The sequence below is a fragment of the Abrus precatorius genome, unplaced genomic scaffold, assembly GCF_003935025.1.
Source record: "Abrus precatorius isolate BTA unplaced genomic scaffold, Abrus_2018 Scaffold3, whole genome shotgun sequence".
Classification (NCBI taxonomy): Eukaryota; Viridiplantae; Streptophyta; class Magnoliopsida; order Fabales; family Fabaceae; genus Abrus; species Abrus precatorius.
Window position 1 is genome coordinate 24,387,459 of NW_020874373.1, and position 19,822 is coordinate 24,407,280.

The window sequence follows — 19,822 nt, forward strand, 5'->3', positions numbered from 1 at the left end:
TTTTCATCTCATTTCTATATTTCTCATTATAGATTTACTCTACTCATTAGTCATTATGCCCCAAACTCATTATTTTCTGTTCACATATTATTCATCCTTTTATCTCTCTAGTTTGCTCTAGTTCCTTATTACATCACACATCAATCAATCATTGTCGAAGGTTGGTCACCCTCGGACTTAGTCCACAACATACATGCATATACATTCAAATCAAAGATCAAACACATCATCAAACATCACTAAACATGCTTCAAACATAACAAAAACATGTTCTCATCTAACATATACTCAAAATCATGCATTTCATCACAACATTTTCATGAACACAAACATACCACTTTCTTAGTAACAAGATAGAGCTCTGCTTACCTTGAAATTGAATTTTAGTGAAGCGTTTATGAGGGATCTTGTTCAAAAAGCTGGGTTCTTCCTAAATATCACAAGAGATCCTATTTAGAGGAGGAAAAACAAGAAAATAACCAAAGGAATGTAAAACCAAGCTTTAAAAACTTAACAAAGAGTAAGGAAAGTGAACTCCCATGCTTTGATCGAAGAAAGGTTGAGCTTTTTCAAGGTTTTCTAAAGAGGTGAGAGAATGAAGAAGAGTCGTAACTTGGATTATAATTCAAGCTTCTCAACTTGGAAACCCTTAAGTACCACTCAACTTGCGATATTCTCGCTACAACGAGTCATTCTTGCTACAACAAGACCTCTCGTTGTAGCAAAAAAATTAGACACTTTTTTTTTCCTTTACTATCTGTCATTCTAGTTACAGCGAGAGCATCCTTGTTATAGCAAGAACATCCTCGCTACAACGAGAGAGCATCAGAGAGCTTAATTCTAGACGCTCATTTCTCGCTACAGCGAGAAATCCTGCAATTCACATACCTAAAACTTTCCTAATTTCAAGTAACAAGTATTAACAATTAACACAAAATACAAAATTAATAAATAACAAAAATAGGATGTTACAATATCTATATTAGGACCACCACCTACCAAGTTGTGACCTTCAGAGTTATCCTCTCTTACACTTTTACCGTAAACAAATTGTTTAGTGTTGTACATTCAACATTTCCTAACCTTCTTGAGTTAGAACTCTATCATTGGTAATACTTGCATGTATGCAAGCCATGGGCCATCTTGCCAATGTTGGAGCTTGCCAACACTTGTACCAAAACTACCAAAATCATATTCTCTTACCCTTTCTTTTCTGCTGGCTCTATTGGTTGTAGTTATCATCATTAGGGATGAAGTGTGACATTTCTAAACCCTTATGATTTTTTTTAGTAAGTCATCTAGCGCTTGCTTTCTAGATTGTATTCCAAGTTTTTCTCCTTTAATGTTTTTGTTATTAATTTTGGAGGTCGTTAAAATTGAACCAAAATACTAGTCAATATGGTATTTTTTACCACAACATTCATAGAACATATTGACCATAGGAAACACAAGTTTAAAATTAAGAGATAAATGACTGACACAAGTTTTATGTCGTTAAAAGTATGCCTTAAGGTGAAAATATATGGTTGACATGAGATGGTGCATTTGTTAAGTCACATCTCTAAGTGTATGATCGATCAAATCCTAAATATCACTAACAAAGATATCTATAATTTTACACTATTAGGTCTTATTTTATTTAATGTATGATACATTAATCGAATCATACCTTGGTGTATGATCGATCAAATCTTATATTACATCAAGAAAGACCTCTACAATTCTACATTGTTAGGTCTTATTTTATTCAATGTATGGTGTTGAGTCACACTTCTAAATGTATAGTCGACTAAATCCTAGATGTCACTGTCAAAGACCTTTACAATTTTGACCACATTGTTGGTCTTGAAATTTTTATATACGAAGCAATGATACACATAGACTAATTGGTCGACAAGTGATATTCTTATAAAGGATTTATTCATATTCACCGTCGAATCATTCAAGTCCATTTATTTTCATAAATAATCAATGGGTGATTCTCTTGTAGAAGATAGATTCATATTCACAGTTGAATATCTTCCTATAAAGGTAGCTTCATAAATAATTGATTGGTAATCCTCTTGTAGAAGATAGATTCATATTCACCATTGAATTAATAAATGAAGTCCATTTATCTCTATAAAATGGTTGAACCCAATAGGTGATCCATTAACTAAAAGAAGCTTGTCAATTTGGTCAAGTAGATAATAACAATTACTTCTATTTATGCAATAATTATTGTCAGTCAACTTTAGTTACCATTGTATACACATTATAGATAAGGTTGTTAATCCGAGCCAACTCACCCCACTTCGACTCGACCTGTTCTCAACTAGCCGAAAAATAAGTCAGGTCTAACTAATCTATTTTTTATTTTGAACAAGAAAGTGTAGCCTACCTTTAGAGGTAAGCCACGGTTGGCCCGTCATCCTATATAAAATTAATCGACAAAAATTATAAAAATGGTAAAAAAATAAAAAAAAATGCAAAAAAATTGTGAGAACATCAAATTGATCAGAAAACTAATAAACTTTACAACAACTAATGGGTCTTTTTCCAAAACTACAACACTTGGTTAAAATCAATGTACAAATCATTAACATTAACTTCATAAAAATAATCATTAACTTCAATGCTAGAAATGCAGTACAACATTTAACAAGTTATAGAAAACATACAAACCTATCAAAAGAGAAATGCTAGCATGAGTTGTAATGCTTAAATCAACGAAACAGAAGTAAATATTCATTGCAAATTATTCCATTGCTCTAACAAAACAATATCTTAAAACAAAAAAATATGAATGTCAAGGAGCAAAAGAAAGTAAAAAAAAAAAAAATGCACAGCATGAAAGAATCTAATAATAATGTTATCTCAAATCTACACTATAAAAACTACTTAATATCACTAAGCTCTTAATAAACAGCGAGTGGTGTGGAGAGGCTGCTGATGAAGGAGGGAGGCACTAGGGTACGACTCTATGTGTTGGGAGGCTACAAGCCTGTAGTAGTGATCTAAGCTTGAGAAGGGTGAAGGAAGGAAGCAAGTTAGAAATTTAGGATTCTGTTAGGATGATATCATATCTTTTGTACATACTTTTGTGCTAATTCTTGTTAAATAAATTGATTAAATACTCAAAATTTAGGTCTTAATATTATATTTTTTGTTTTATATGATAGGCTAAAGTGTTGGACAAAAGAAGAGGAATAATACAACGATTTCAAGTAAATTTAGGAAATCAAGTCGTGATATGACTATACCATTTTGCAAGAGCTATTAAAGTAGGGGTATGCCCACACCATTACCCATGATGAGCAGAGCAGGATTTGCTTTCGCATGTTAAGTCAATTAGAGGATTGTGAGTTATTATGTTTTAAAGGATGCGCTAAATTATATATATGTTTTGTTTAGGTATATAGATTAGATTGTTAGAATCTTATCTCTTTATTTCCCTATTTTAATATTCTTATGCTCATTATCTTGTTCACAATTTCCATAATTAGATGATTTAGTAGATATATAACAAAAGGAAAGTTGTTAAGGGATGATGAGATTAGTCTTAGGTTTACAAATTGTAATATCTCTTCTCCTTTATTTTTACCTTGTGTTTCTTATGAAAACTTAAGGTACTTAAGGTAACTTAACTCCTTTTTTTAGTTCAAGAATAATTGAGGTTTGATTCTTTAAGAATTATGAGATTTGTTTGAATTCTTTCTTTCTTTGTTCTTTGATATTTGTATGCTTTCAAAACATTCATTTATTTCTATTTTATTGATTGATGCAAAAATGCCTATTGGAGAGTTAATAAAGTAGAATATCACTAATTGACACTTCAAATCTATAATTGTCTAAGAGTTTCAATAACAAATAGTAATATAACATGCCTCAATATAAATTATTTAGCCAATTGTTATGTGGGCATATAATCTAGTCTAAATAAACTAAGCTTGTGAGTTTATTGGCTACAATTGGGTTTTTATGAATTTTAATGTTATAAGTAGATTAAATTCATAGAGAGCACTTCAAAGGTCGCTTATTGATAAGAAAAATAATTTATGAGCTTATTTTCGTTATCAAAAAAGTAAGTTGAGATTGATTGATAGAGCTTGTTAGTAATTATAACCAATTTATCAAAGGATAAAGGAATTATGTTGTACATTGATGATTAGTTCAAAGAATTAATCCAAAAAATACTCCTTGGGCTAAACATTTATCCATTGAATCTCTTAATCTTTTATTTGTTTATTACTTTATTCTAATTCAATTCTTACACAACTCCATTTTTACTTTTTCTAAAAGAAGTAAATTCCAATAGATTTGACTCTCTATTTACAAATCTTTTAAAAAGTGGGACAATTTGTTGGATTTGACACCTATCATAGAGGAAAGGGAATTAAATTATGGATAGCTAAATAGGGACTACGATTTCTTCTAATGGGTCTAAGTCCAACCCAACTTAGGTGTAGTTCATCCAAATAATCCATAATTTTCTTCAAAGAGGAGCCCGATAGGCCAACCTAGCCTAAATATGCCCCAACCTCTTTTTCGATGAGTTATGCAGGGAGTTATATATACAGGTTATTGGATATGGCTACCATAACTTGGCCCTCCTAATTTAGTTGGTTAACTGGGTTGACCCACGAGTAAGATCCAAATTCACACCCCTAATTATAAAACATGTAGCTAGGTAGACGTCAATAGTTACTCAACATAGTGTAGATCACGGGGTTAGCTCACAACGGCACATTCAACATGTTATGTTTAGTAATTTAATTATGTAATTTATAAATAGGATTTTAGAATCTATTTTTTTAGGGAATGATTCTTTTTAGGCTTTTTTACTATTTTACCATTTTAGTAGGGAGAAATCTGACTAGCTCATTATTTTATAGTAAATTATAAATACTACAACAGAGATTCTTTAGCCAAATTTGGAAAGAGGTAAAGCAAAGATACAAGATTCAAGTTAAAAAATACATTACTCAACCATATCCTCATAACACGCCTTCTAGATTGATGCATTATGATTGTCTTTGACATCATTATAAGGAACATTGAGTATGTATAGTTTCAATATTATAATTCAAGTTCACATTTCATGTGTGTATTTATTTTGTGCTATTCAATCTAGTGTAACATTTTCTCAAGTCATTTCTACTTTGTAATTCCAATTATTTTTTCCATTTTACACCTTTTGATGCTTCTTAATTTCATAAATCAATACAAAGATCTTTTTAAATTCGCAAGAGAGTATTAATCCAACCCCAAAAATCTATTAGATAAGTGGATAAGTTTAATTACAAAAAAAAATTATCCAAACAATTACGCATAAAAGATTTCTAGATAATACCTGTTGCCATAAATCTTATGCCACCCATTCTTCTTGTTTTCTTACTTACTCCATCTCATTTGATAAACAACATATTACAATTGCTAATAGGTCTATTATCTTGATTGCCATAAGCGAGAACATTTTCTTTATCCTTTACCATCTCTAAAAAATGTGTAATGTCTTCCTTAACTCTCTAACAATCTTATTTTATTTGAAAACTTAACAAATTAAAATATACATCATTTATTTTTATTATTTTTTCTAGAATCTTATCATAGGGAGGACAAGTAGAGTTGCTAATAAATTAGGCAGGTTATATTATTTGGTAAGCATGAGAATGAAATGAAATGTTAAATAGATGTGGATATGAATAAAAGGTTACAATGTATGATCCTTCAAGTTCTTGTGTGTTTGTATCTATAGATGTCACCTTCTATGAAACTAAATCTTTTTACTATGATTCTCAATTTCAAAGGGAGAATTAATTTGGAGGTTGAGATTTAGGTAAATGCTTTTGTCAGCATTTTGTCTCTTTACTTGTGCAAAATTTGACATCTTTATTTGACACTATTTAAAAGAAATCTATATCAATTAGTCTTACTTTAGAGAAACTTGCACTTAATATAATTGACATATGTCTTAATTAAGAATCAACATTGCTCATAATCTAATTCAACATGATAGAATAAAACATGTTAGACTGGCAATTTCATTATGAAAAAATTAGACATTGTCTTATAATGACAACATATGATACTTTTTGATGATAGTTGTGAAATATCTTAATTAAGAAAATATATACAAAGTAATTATGAAATTTTATTCACAAGTTAGGAATCATAGACATAAAACAAATACCTAATCTAGTTCTAAAAATTGTAAATATTGATCAATGTAATCCCTAAAATTATAAAAATATCACTTTAGTTCTTAATGTTTTAAATTTCACTTGTTTTAATTCTTTTTAATTTATTTTTTAATTTTTATTTTATATAAAAAAGACTAAAATGAATGTTGTTTTATAAAATAATGAAATAATGTGGATATTTTGTGAAGTTAGATACTAAGATGGTCAATTTACAATTTAAAAAACTAAAATGAATATTTACTTAGCAAACATCTATTCACTAGCTTAAGGAGTGTTGTTACATAAGTAATATGTTTATTTCTTATTTATATTGTATAGATTTGATTTAATTTTTTTCTTATTTCTTTTATATTTGTTATACTTATTTGATACCTATGATTTTAACATAAGTTTTAATAAATTAAGGTTGCACATTTTGAAAAAGTAAAAAATTAGAATAATTATTAAGAATAGAAGAACTAACACTAAATGCTAAGTTAGATGCCATAATTATTATTTAAATGCTTAAAAAATAACAAGTCATCAAAATAAGATTCAAAAGTTTATGTTTATTTTCCTTTCAATTTTGCAAAATATTAAAGAAATGGGTGATATTGTGAAAGAAACTTTTTCTTGACCAAATAAGTATCCAATTGAAGTTTATCAACAAGTAAATCAAAGAAATTAAGATTGAATAATATATATATATATATATATATATATATATATATATTATAATAGTCTATATTATGTTATTAAATAGAGTATACAATTTGTGTTTCACAACTTTCAACAATTTTTTTAGAAAGCTATTGAATAAAGATCAAGATTTAAATAACAAAACTCTAAAAGTATAAATTTGAAACAAGGATAAAAAACATTTCCAAAGTGCAAACATAAATATTATATTCACTCTTATATTGGTCAAACTTCATTTTGTTTTTATATTTTTAATAACATCATTTTCATTGTACATATTTTCAAATAACAAACATTCAATCCTGCACACTAGCATAAAATATATAAATTAGATGTTGGATAAGGTGAATGAATTGGATATTAAATTTGTGATAAGTAAAATGAACTCATAAAATCACACATCTTTTCTTCTCTAGCCATTTTTTATTAGTAAGGCCAAACTTATAATTTTTATCGTCAAATATAAGGTTAATAAAATCTCTCTTACATATAAATATGCTTTAAAGCATTATAAAAGTAGAGTTTCACTAAGTAGTGACATCTAAGTGCAAATCAATCATGATAGCACCATTACCAACTTTATTTAGACGTACTTTTAAGAACATTTATTCATGTAGTTTATCATATGTAATGTTTTCTCTAATTTTATGTAAAGTATCATTAGTAAATTTTAAACCCTATTAAACTATTAGGTTTAATATATTAGCACAATATATACATACATACATATATATATATATATATATATATATATATATATATATATATATATAAAATCCACCTACCATGTAATAAACCATTATTTTGCAACATAAATCTTATCTAATTGGGTGAAGTAAGGTATATCATTATCGCTAGGCTTGAGAAAAAAAAATCATACTAATGAAAATGAGTTCAAATCCTGATTTTTCAAGAAACCATATACTATTTTATGCTAATCACACTTAGAATCTAGAGTAGAAAATGAGAATATTTTATAAATTTGTTATTAAACTTTCAATTTTTATTTCATAAAGTGCATAGTTAATGGAAATAATGTTTTATGGTACAAACTACAAGAAGTCTATAATCAAATGTTAAGAATATTCTACTTCGAACACTTATTTAATTTTTTCTTTTCACACTCATACATGTTAATCACATTAAATGTCACAACATGCCTATAAAATGCCTTAAATTCATGATCAAGTATTTAGTAATTCTTTAACCTTGTTCTACTTTATAAAAGAGAATCATAAGCCATTTTTTTTATGATTGTCATTGATCAATTTTTTTATTTTTTAAATTTTCAACATGGTCAAGCATAAATTTACTAACCTTAAATTTTTTATTTTTTATTTTTGTGCATTGTCTCACACTTGTTTATGTGATGTAGTAAGTTGAAATAACTATCATCACTTGTAAATGAGCTCTCACAAGCCTTACATTGAACCATTGTTTGTCAATTATTTCTCATAATAATATATCAAAATTATCTCAAACGAAAGATAAAGTTGTCTTAGTCTCTTAATTTTTTATTTAGGTTTACTTTAGTCATTTTCATAGCTTTTACTAATAACTTCATGTTAAGAATAATTCAAATAAACATTTTTTAAACCCTAGAAGCAGAAGAAGTAATCTGTTTAACTATTTAGAACTAAAACAATCCAATTGAAAACATATAAGATTCAACCAAGCAAACAATACAATATAAATTTTTAAAAAAATGAAAGAATTTACACATTAGAGGTTAAAGATGAGGGAGACAAACTACCACACAAGCACGCATATACATAACAAATTTTAAGATAAAAAATTATATTTAATTTTTAGGATTGTAGAAGAAAAATAGTTTATGGGCTAACTTGTTTACTAATAGACCAAAACTTGTTACTTATAGGTTAAATGAGTTAGTTAATTTTTTTTTAATAGACTCTTACTTTTTTCAATTCCTAAAACATAAATAATGAGTTAAATGAATCAACCTATAGGTTTTAGTCCATATACCTAACTCTACTCATGACACATATTAAAACTCTATATTTTTCCTCACTTAAAGAGTTAAATATAATGGTTTACTTTTTTAACTTTTAACTAACTAATGAGTTAACAAAGAAGATAATAAATTTAGTAATAGACTCTTGGGTTAGAAAGGTAACCATTCTAATCAGTATAAGTAAAAGTTAACAATTTGAGGTTTGATTTGGAGGAAAATAATATATCTTGTCTCATATTACCTATTAAGTATTGTTATAAATGGTACTCAAGATTCAAACAGGCGATGTGAGGTTTAGATATAAATTATAAGTTATTTTTGGAAAAATAAATAATATATCTTGTCTCAATTTGTGCATAACATAGAAGTTATTTATTTGATAGATTTTAAGATACATAAAGCGATTAATGAGTATGTAATATAATGATAGTTCATGCATAGATTCACCCTTTGAATAAGGGTATTGCAAATTAAGATCTATTGGAAGCTATTATAGCTTGGAACCAATGTCCTTTAATCATTACCAGGTATAGGTTTTTTTGAGAAAAATGATTTTTTTTTTATTAATTTAAGACTAAAGAAGTACATCAAATCACTAATAGTCTCTTAGTAAATATTGTTCGATTGCCCAACCTTTTTTTTCTTGCAACATTTTGGAAAAGACTTGATTCATAGGGTAGGAAGATTAGATCCATGATTAGAATCTATCATTAAACTTGAGACAAGGATTCACGAGCTCCCACTAAAAGACTTATCGCATAATACATGTGTATGTAATCAAGAATTGATTGAATACTATTGTAATTATTAGAATTAAGAATTGAAACTGACCTAACTCTTTCCATAACATTTTCAGCTTTGTAAAGTATTAGCTGATAGAAATGGTGTTGTGTTGTAGAGCAAGAATTTATTTTTTGAGCATAAAAATAGGAGAGTCATTATTCTATTGAAACCTTTTTAGAGATTGTTCCAAATCGTACATAATGTCTTTTGACACTAAATTGAAGATCCAAGAGGCAACCACATTGTTATTCCATTTCCTTGTAAGATAATTGGAATAAAACTTAGTAAGAATGAGAATGGAGCCATCAAGAAAACTATATTTATTTTTGGCAAACAAATCTATTTTCATGAAACTAGATTAAAAACTATAATTATTGTCTTTGTGTTACTCAATGATCAAGAAAATATGAAATCAAATTTGTAGGCAAAATGAACTAATAAAAATAATCCATAAGTATGTTGCAAAAGAAAGACATTAACTATGAAAAACATAAAAGTTATTCAGAAACGCAAATGTTTATTAATATCATATATATTAAGTGAGAATGGAAAATATTATTGATTAATCAAGAAATACAAATATTTATAGTTTGATTCAATTAATTATGACATTGAATGTTTCTCTTTAACTAACATAATCATTGTAACTCAGAGACACTTTATTTTATAAAGTCTTTTCTATTTTTTTTTATTTTTGCTTACCAATGTGTCACCTTATTTTTATTTTATTTTTGATTTTCAATAATTTATAGGACATAATAAAAATAAAAAAGGTTATAAATATTTAAAATCAAAGAATAAATAAAACCAAGGTAACAATTTTACAATTAAAAAAAATATTTATAAAATAAAATAGCCTCTTAATTTGCCAATTGAAATAGTTAACTAATTATATAGATATATATTACCTATTTATAATGATGATTACTGCAGTACCCATAAACTTGAGAAGGTATTCTATATCCTTTTTAAATTAACGATTGTGATTTCTTTAATATTCTAAAGATTAGGAGAGTATTAACGTCTTTTTAAATTAAACTGCTTACTCTACTATCTATTAACACAAAATTAACGGTGACAAATATTTCACGTGTAAGAAAGGTACCAAACTCTCTCAATTATAGATGATAGAAAAAATTGATTAACAAAATAATTTACAATCACTTATCCTTACAAAAAAATCAATTTAACTATTACAAAAAAATAAACGATGATGAGTTTTGTTTGGGTTCATAAGAGTGACCATGATAGTTCAAGTCAACAAAGCACCAAAAAGGTTAAAACGAAGATAGATGGTGATCTAGGTGACAAGGTGATGACAGAGGATAACGGCAAGGAGACGCAACAACCTGATATGAAAAATCATATGTGACAATTTGCTCTCTACAAGTGGTGGCAGAGTATTTTCTGATTATAATTGTTTGTTGAAAGAGATGGAGAATTATGATGACAAATTATGGGAAGAAAAGGTTATGGTAGATGATGTAGAAGATGATATTGACCCATGTCCTAAGATCCAAGTCTCTCAAGAAGAGTTTAAAGAATGGTGTGCACACCCTGGAAGAATGCATTGATCGTCAATGTCTTGGGCAAATGTGTCTCCTTCAAAGCACTAGAATCCAAGATTCAATGTGACTGGACCTAGAATGGTGCAGTGAGGATAATTGACATGCCTAATGAATACTTTTTGGTACAGCTCAAGGAGAAGGAAGACTATCACCATGTGCTATATGAGGGTCCTTGGAGAATTGCAGATCACTACATTATTGTTCAGCATTGGAGGCCATTTTTCACTGTTACAGCTACTAAATTTAGAAAGATTATGGCATGGATCTGAATTATTGGTTTGCCTATTGAGTTATACCATGACCGAATCCTATGGAGGGTGGGAAGTAAATTGGGGACTATGCTTAAAGTGGATAAGTTAACGTCCATCCATACAAGAGGTAGGTTTGCAAGAATCTATGTGGAAATCAACTTCAATAAGAAACTTGTGTCTAAGATTGATATTTTGGGTCATATACTGAATTTGGAGTATGAAGGACTCCATTCGATATGCTTTTCTTGTGGGAAATATGGGCATTGTCAGAGCCAATGTATGGAGAAAGCAATCGAGTTGCAAGCCGCATCGATAGGAGGTGCTGACATGAAGATGGAATCTGCTCATTAGGTGGAAAATGGCAAAAACAAGACTCATACAATGGCTCTTACCAAGGACGCAGTGGCCGTGGAACCGGAGATGGAAGGTACAGCGACAGTTACTAAAGATGCAGTGAGAACAACTGAATCTGCTCTGAATTCGGAGGTGATGTATGGCCTTGGATGATAATGAAACACGAAAGGAAATCGGGTAAAAATATCTCTCCTAAGAATAATGCAAAAATTTCACAAAATCAAATTGCAATAAGCAAAGTGGAAGATTTGCATGCAGAAGGTACGCATTTTGGTAGATATATGCAGAAGGCACGAACTCAATATAGGATCGCAACCAGTTGGGAGGCAAAAATCTCCAAAGACAACGGGGCAACTCCTCTTCTCAGGTGTTGTATGGGAACAAAAAGGTTATGCCAACGAGGCTGACTGCCAACGTATCTAATATGGATACTCATGCTACAAATACACAAGTGGGTCCCACATCATTAATTAATTCATCATTGAAACAGAATCAATATATCTTAGTAATAGATCAGAAGGAGAATACCATGAACGTTTTACAAGGACCTAAAGAGGCTTCTTCGAAAACCTTGCACAAAAGCCCCATGTTGGATTGGCAACATGTAACCACGCAAGTGCATGTGCCTGATGATGAAACCCATGCTTTTGCGGTGGCGTTACGACAACATTTTGCAGAGGGAACTTACCAAGGTGATAATTCTGAGAACTCATCTAAAGGTACAACATTTTGAAACACACACTAGTGGCTTGAGAGCTACACAGGTTGCTCGACGGATAAAGCTTTGACAAGTTTCACATTGTTGATGCTCGCAGACATACTGGAGGGATTTGGTGTTTCTGGGACTCTCAAAAATGGAGTTTAGAAATAGTGCCCTAATCAACTCAGTGTCTGCATGTCAGGGTTAACAAAGGAGCTTCTTATTGATTTTGTACTTTTGTATATGCAAGTCCACATCCTCAATTTCGTATAGGTTTGTGGAGGGATTTATGCAATCTGGCTAATGGGTTAGACTGACCATGGGCCCTCATGAGGGATTTCAATGCTGTATTGAGAGTTTATGAAAGAAGTAATGGTTCTGGTAATAGAAGTTATCAAGGAGATAATGCTTTTTGAGAGTTTGTTCAACAGTGCAACCTTATACATATGGGCTTTCAATGGTCTTCTTATACCTGGCGACTAGGCTCCTTGTTTGAAAGATTGGATAAAGTTTTGGCTTCCTATGTTTGGAGAGTTGATTTTCCAAAAGCCGAGGTCACTCACCTCAATCCCCTGAAGTTGGATCATGTACTTGTTTTACTGAAAATGTCATTTCCTAGAGTTGGCTGTTGTACTAGGACTAACACATGATAATTTTCAGGAAGTTGTTATGAATTCATAGGGTTCAAATAGGGGTTGGAACGAGATGATTAAGCATGTTCAGGCAACATTCATAGAATAGAACAAATTTGTATTTGGCAATGTATTTCAACAAAAGAGAAGACTTCTTTGTCATTCACATGATATTTCACAAAAATTGTATTCTGGTCCTAATAGGTTCTTGGAGTAGCTACAAACTGAACTATGGCAGGAGTAGGAGACAATTCTCTAGCAAGAGGAGGTCATTTGGTTTCAAAAATCTCGATGCAAGTGGCTGACTATAGGGAATCTTAATACTCAATTTTTCCATGGCTCAACGGTAATTTATTGTAAGAAAAATCGAATAACAAGACTATTGAACGAGGATAGAGAGTGGATTAGCAACCAACAAGAGTTGGAATAATTGGTTACTAGGTTCTATGAAGATCTCTTCCATGAACTTGGAGGTCATGTTCTCTTTTGTGTTACTAATATGCTTCCCTCTCTCTCGAGTACTAAAATTAAGGATCTTGAAAGGGAGATAAGCAATGAGAAAATATTAGCCACCGTTAAAAGTATAAGTGGGTTTAAAGCTCCAGACTTGGATGGCCTTCAGGCCATATTTTATCAGTCCCAGTGGAATTGAGTGGGACTAGAGTTATGTAATTGTATTCGGGACATTGTCACTCATCCATAGGGGATTTCTAAAATCAATGAAAGTTTTATCACGCTAATTCCCAAAATGGAACAGATGACTCAACTTAAACATATGCGTTCTATTGGTTTATGTAATGCTTCTTACAAAATCATAACCAAGATGTTGGCACACCGAATTAGGGGTTTCATGGACAAGCTAGTCCATCCAAATGAATGCAGTTTTGTTCCCTATCAGAATAGCAAGGATAACATCATCATGGCTCAATAAGTCATCCATTCTATGAAGTCTAAAACTGGAAAGGTTGGCTGGATTGCTATCAAGATAGACCTTGAAAAGGCACATGATAGATTAAATTGGCTATTTATCAAAGAGACATTGGAAGATATTGGTTTGCCACAAAAAACCATTGAACTTATATGGAGCTGTATATCTTCAACCAGGTTACGAATACTCTGGAATGGAGAGGTGTTGAAGTCCTTTTCTCCTTCTTGTGTGGTGAGGCAGGGTGATCCTATATCTCCAAATTTGTTTGTGCTGTGCATTGAGAGGCTATTTCATCTTATTAAAATCTCCGTAACTCAAATTGTGGAAGACTGTTTGATTATCTCATGAAGGACCTACATTATCTCACCTAGCCTTTGCAGATGATTTAGTTTTGTTTGCGGAGGCCAGCATGGATCAAGTTGAAGTTATACAATCCTATTTGAGTCTTTTCTATAATAACTCAGGCCAAAAGATTAGTCAGGATAAGACAACGATCTTCTTCTCCAAAAATGTGGCTAGAAATGTGAGAAATGAAATTAGCTTATCATTTGGTTTTCAAATAGCTGACAATCTGGGTAAGTATCTAGGTATTCCTTTGCATCATTCAAGAGTAAATTGAGAAACTTACTATGGAATTATTGCCACGGTCAACCAAAGACTTAGCAACTGGAAAGCTAAGAACATTTCTTTTGCTGGTAGGTTAAGTTTAATCAAATCGGTTCTTGCTGCTTTTCCATCGTACACCACGCAAATGGTTAGGTTACCACGTAGTATATGTGATGAGATTGACAATAAATGCAGACAATAAATGCAGCCTCTAAATACATCTCAACACTGAGGATCCAATACTAGTCATCCTCATGCCATCTCTCTATCTCCTCTAAATCCTTGGAATCGAGGTCATCATCTGATCTGAGATATAAATCTCCTAAGTCAACTGAAACCTCAACACCTCTAACCTGCTCACCGGTAACTCAGGTTTGTCTTTCAAGATGGTCATGGTCATAATATGTAAACAGAAATGTCTGTTGGGGTCCTATCCGTGCCTCTATAGATATAGATGCATAAAGTATAGTGTATTCTACTTACAGAAAAATCAAAGGGAATATTATAAAATAGATCCATCTCTAATATAATAACATTCCTAGATATATCATCAACATGGACAACAAACTTAAAATAGCATATTCTCTGATACTTATTAAATACATAGTTTAGTCTATTGTGTATAGAACTATCTATTAGCCTAATTCTTTCCTGAGGCATTGTCATCTTGGTTTCCTAAAATATTTAGTAAAGATGAGCATTTATCTTATCATTTAAACATAATATTATTTTAAAGACTAACATCGCAGCACAATCATAATCATGAAACATAAGGGAACATAATAATATCAATCTTAAATCAAGGTATCACATATGCATATATTCCATCACAAGTTATTATATTCCTCTTTTTTCATATTTGTGATCACAATGCATTGTAATCACAAATATATAATGCCTCTAGTAGTTCTTGAGGTCTTACACAACTATGTAAATAATCGTCAGTTAGCCCATGCATACTGATACAACATAAACAATAATGGGTTCCTTAGCAAAGGTATAGACAAGAGTCTAGTCAGGAAACGAGTGTGAGGCCATGTGACGCATTCGCTCTTAGAAAAAGTGTGTACATATGCGTGAATGTCGCTCATCACCCTATGTTTCCTCCAAATTTCTCGTCTTTAGACTCTATACCTCTAGTGTATCTTTGTAACTATTCACATTAGATCCATTCAGCTTTTAACACTTATCCCATACTCCTTTTTGTACCAAATTCACCACTCAAGTAAAAGATCGTGCTTAGTAAAACACTTTCAGGCTAAATTCCTAACACTTATACTATCAAAATATATCATTAACACCAAAAATCAACCAAATATACTTTCACAATAATCCAATGTCATTCAATCATAAAAATCATACAAGAACACATACACAAAGTCCTCTCATGGGTACAAAATATTTATTATGCTTAAAATGGCAAATAAAACTTTCCTTACCTTAAAATGAAGTTTTGAAAGAAGGTTTATGAGAGTTTTTTTGTGAAAGGTCTTAACTTTTTCTACATGTCACAAAAGAGAGCATTTTGAGAAGGGAGAAACATAGAAAATAAACAAAAATGAGAGAACTACGCTCCATGAACTTACTTGGAGTTGATTGAGTGAATTTCTAAGCTCAAATTCAGAAGAAAATCAAAGTTTAGTAGAGATTTCTGAGAAGAGAAGGTTAAAAAGCACAGAGAACAGGGAAGAGGTCAAAAATTGGATTGTAATTCAAGTTTTCTAAATTGAAAATACTTAAATACCCTTTCACTCGTGATATTCTTGCTACAACTATCTATCTCTTGCTACATTGAGCCCTTTCCTTGCTGTAGCAAAAAAATCAGACAAAATTTCTCTTTGTTATATGTCATTCTAGTTATAGTAAGAGCTTTTCCCTACAACGAGAGAGCTTGATTCTGAACGCTCTTTCTCGCCACAGCGAGATATCCTGCAGCTTATATCATTTAAACTCTCTATAATTCAAATAACTTCACATATAATCAATATATAATACTAAAATAATAAATATAAAAATAAGGATGTTACAAGATAGATAGTTGGTGATGAAGCTAATGTGAACTTCTAGTTTGATAGATGGATGCCAGGGTCAGAACCACTGATCCAGTCAGCAATGTCTTTTGTTCCAGGCGAAGAATTACCAAAGAAAGTGGGAGACTATGTGAATGCGCAAGGAAAATGTGAGCTGGATCATTTATAGAGTTGCCTCCCCAGTTAAGTACTTAGGTGTGTTTTAAAGGTAACTCCTCCTCATATTCAAGCTGGAAAGGACTGAGTGATTTGGAATCTATCAAATGATGACCATTTCTCTTTAAAGTCTACTTATGAGGTGATTGGGTTCATGCAATATCCACCTCCTCAGCAAGTGTTTAAGGTATATGGTGTTGGAAAGGCCTTGAACGTATTCGCACTCTTCTCTGGCGGATAGTCCATAATAGCTTGCTCACAAATGATCTCAGGGTGAAGCTTGGTTTAAGCAACATCTCAACTTGTAGTATTTGCGTGATAGGCACAGAAAATACTATACACATATTGAGAGACTGTTCGTTTGCAAAATCAGTTTGGACTTAGTTGCTGGGTTCAAAAGTTGATGCGCTTTTCTTTTCTGCTGACCTCCATAATTGGTTACTGTGTAATTTCTTAAAATCAGATCCTGCTTAGGAAGGCTGGAAAATCGATTTTGTAGTAGCTTTTGACTCTCTGTAGCATAGAAGAAACCAATTTCTCTTCCTAAATGCCAACATTCCAATTGACCAACTAGTAGTGGCAAATCAAGAATAGAGTTTCCTCCTTGTCCTTTGTTAATTCCTTATCAAGTGAATTGGAGTCTCAGTATCGAATCTCAAATTCAGAATTAATATCTGAGCAGAAGTGGATGTGTCTTCCCGTTGGTTCGATCAAAGATTAATTGTGATGGAGTAATCTCAAACTATGGTGTTGCTTCTTAATAAATATAATATATTATTGATTTTACATAATATATAAAGAAAAGGTATTTAAGTATAAATAGAGGAAGAAAGATACCATAGAATTGTTATTTACTAAGGTATATTGCAATGCATTGATATGTACATAAAACCTAGAGTATCAATTCTTATATATACGAATCAAAATCTTATCTAATTAAAAAGTATTATTGTAAGATAAAAAAATACAATAACTATTCTAAGAGATAATAATAAAATAAGGTAATTGATTTGATAATGATAAAATAAAAAAAAAATCTTAATAAGATTGAATAAGATAAAATTAAATATTTATGTTATCTATTTTCAAAAAAAATTCTAAATATTTTTTAATAAAAATATGAATGAAATCCTTAGTAAAAATTTTTCTTATTCTGACCCAAAGGATCAGTCGCTTTGATGCACCAAAAGCATTCCCTCAAAACTATTCATTTAAATGAATATATTTAGTGCATGATTAGTAAATAATTATTTTTATTCATTTTTTAAAGAAATTAACAAAAATAAATAAATATATTTTTAAATAAATTAAATCAAATATATCTTATTCTTTTATTATCAAACAATATTATTTTGTTGTTTTAATTAAAATTTATATATTAACTTACAAATAAAGATAAAAGACTAAATTGTCTTTTTGTTCCTCAACTTTTATGTTTGTCTATTTTAGTCCCTAATTTTTAATTGTGTGATTTTATTTTTTCTATATTTTTTAATTAAACAAATTTCATCTTTTCGTTGAATTTTTGTCCAACTTTTAATGGTAACTCTTCTTGCTCTCCTTTTAATCAGAAATTGTGGTTGCTACCAATCATCCTTCTCTCCTCTTTCTCACTTTCTCTATTTCTACTATTATTCTCCTCTGCCCATTTCTTCAACATGAAATCTGAAACGGAAAGGAAGTTAACAAGCAAATAGCACAATTCTAACGCAAGTAGAATTAACTTCAAGTTTATCTTTGTAACCCTTTCTGATTTCTCCTTAGTGATTCTGCAAATAAAAGAAGTTGGACCAAGTGATTATTAACCTAAGGATAGAGAAAACTGCAATAATGTAATCGAGTAGGTCTTGCTTCATGAGCTTTTCCATGGGCTCATGGGGCAATGCAGTGACATAGATAGAATGTATGGAGGTCATTGATGGCAGATAAGTTCTTGATGTCATTAGGAAGACTTACTTGTTGGGAAGGAAAATTGAAGGTGTGAACTATTAAGTATTTTGACTGGTGAAGGATTTAGGCATTGGAAGGGGTGGTGTGTGTATGACTAGCTACTTGGTATGAAATAAAATAAAGTTTGACTAAGAGAAAAGGGAGAAGAAGAGCTCTATTGCCAATGATCCAGTCTAAGTTGGAAGAGAGGAGGAACACCATTGACAATAATGGATTCCAATCAAGGAAAAAAGAAGAAGATCATACATTTATTGTTAAATATTAGATGTCAACTTAACAAAAGGAGGAAATTCTTTAATTAAGAATATAAGAAGACTAGAATTGTGCAATTAAAAATTAGAGAACTAAAATAGAACAAACACATAAGTTATGTGAAAAAGGAAAAAACAATTTAACCAAGATTAAAATACATTAAAATTATTTGAGGATTTATGATTTTATTCATGTTAAGTCTAATATTTTTTTAAATATTTTTTTTAAAAACTAATATAACTAAAATATTTACATTTTAAGTCAATCAAAAAAGAATTAAACATCATAATTGAGTCTCAACCGAGTAAGACTACTCTGGACAACTAATCTCTCCTTCCTTCTAAATATGTAATATAGTTATATTAATTTAATATAAATAGTATAATAATATTGTTTTAGTTTCTTTATCTAAATTAAAAATATAAAAATATTTAATATTATTAATTATATTTAATTATTTTATAATAATTTAAATTTTTTTATATTTATTGACTTATTTTAAAATTTAAATATGTTAACATATATAAAACTTTAAGCTTATTAACCTATTTAAAAATGTTTACTGAATTATTCTAAAAATATCACTATAAAATATTTTTTTAAATTATTTGTTTGATTATGATTTTAAAATGATCAAACTAAACCTAAAAAAGGATTCATATAAAGCAAATATTAGGTTTAGAAAACAGGTCAAATATGCTTAACGTAAAAACTAACTTTACTTGACCCACTCTAATTAATAAGATGGTATTGTCTAAAATTGTTGACTTATTGATA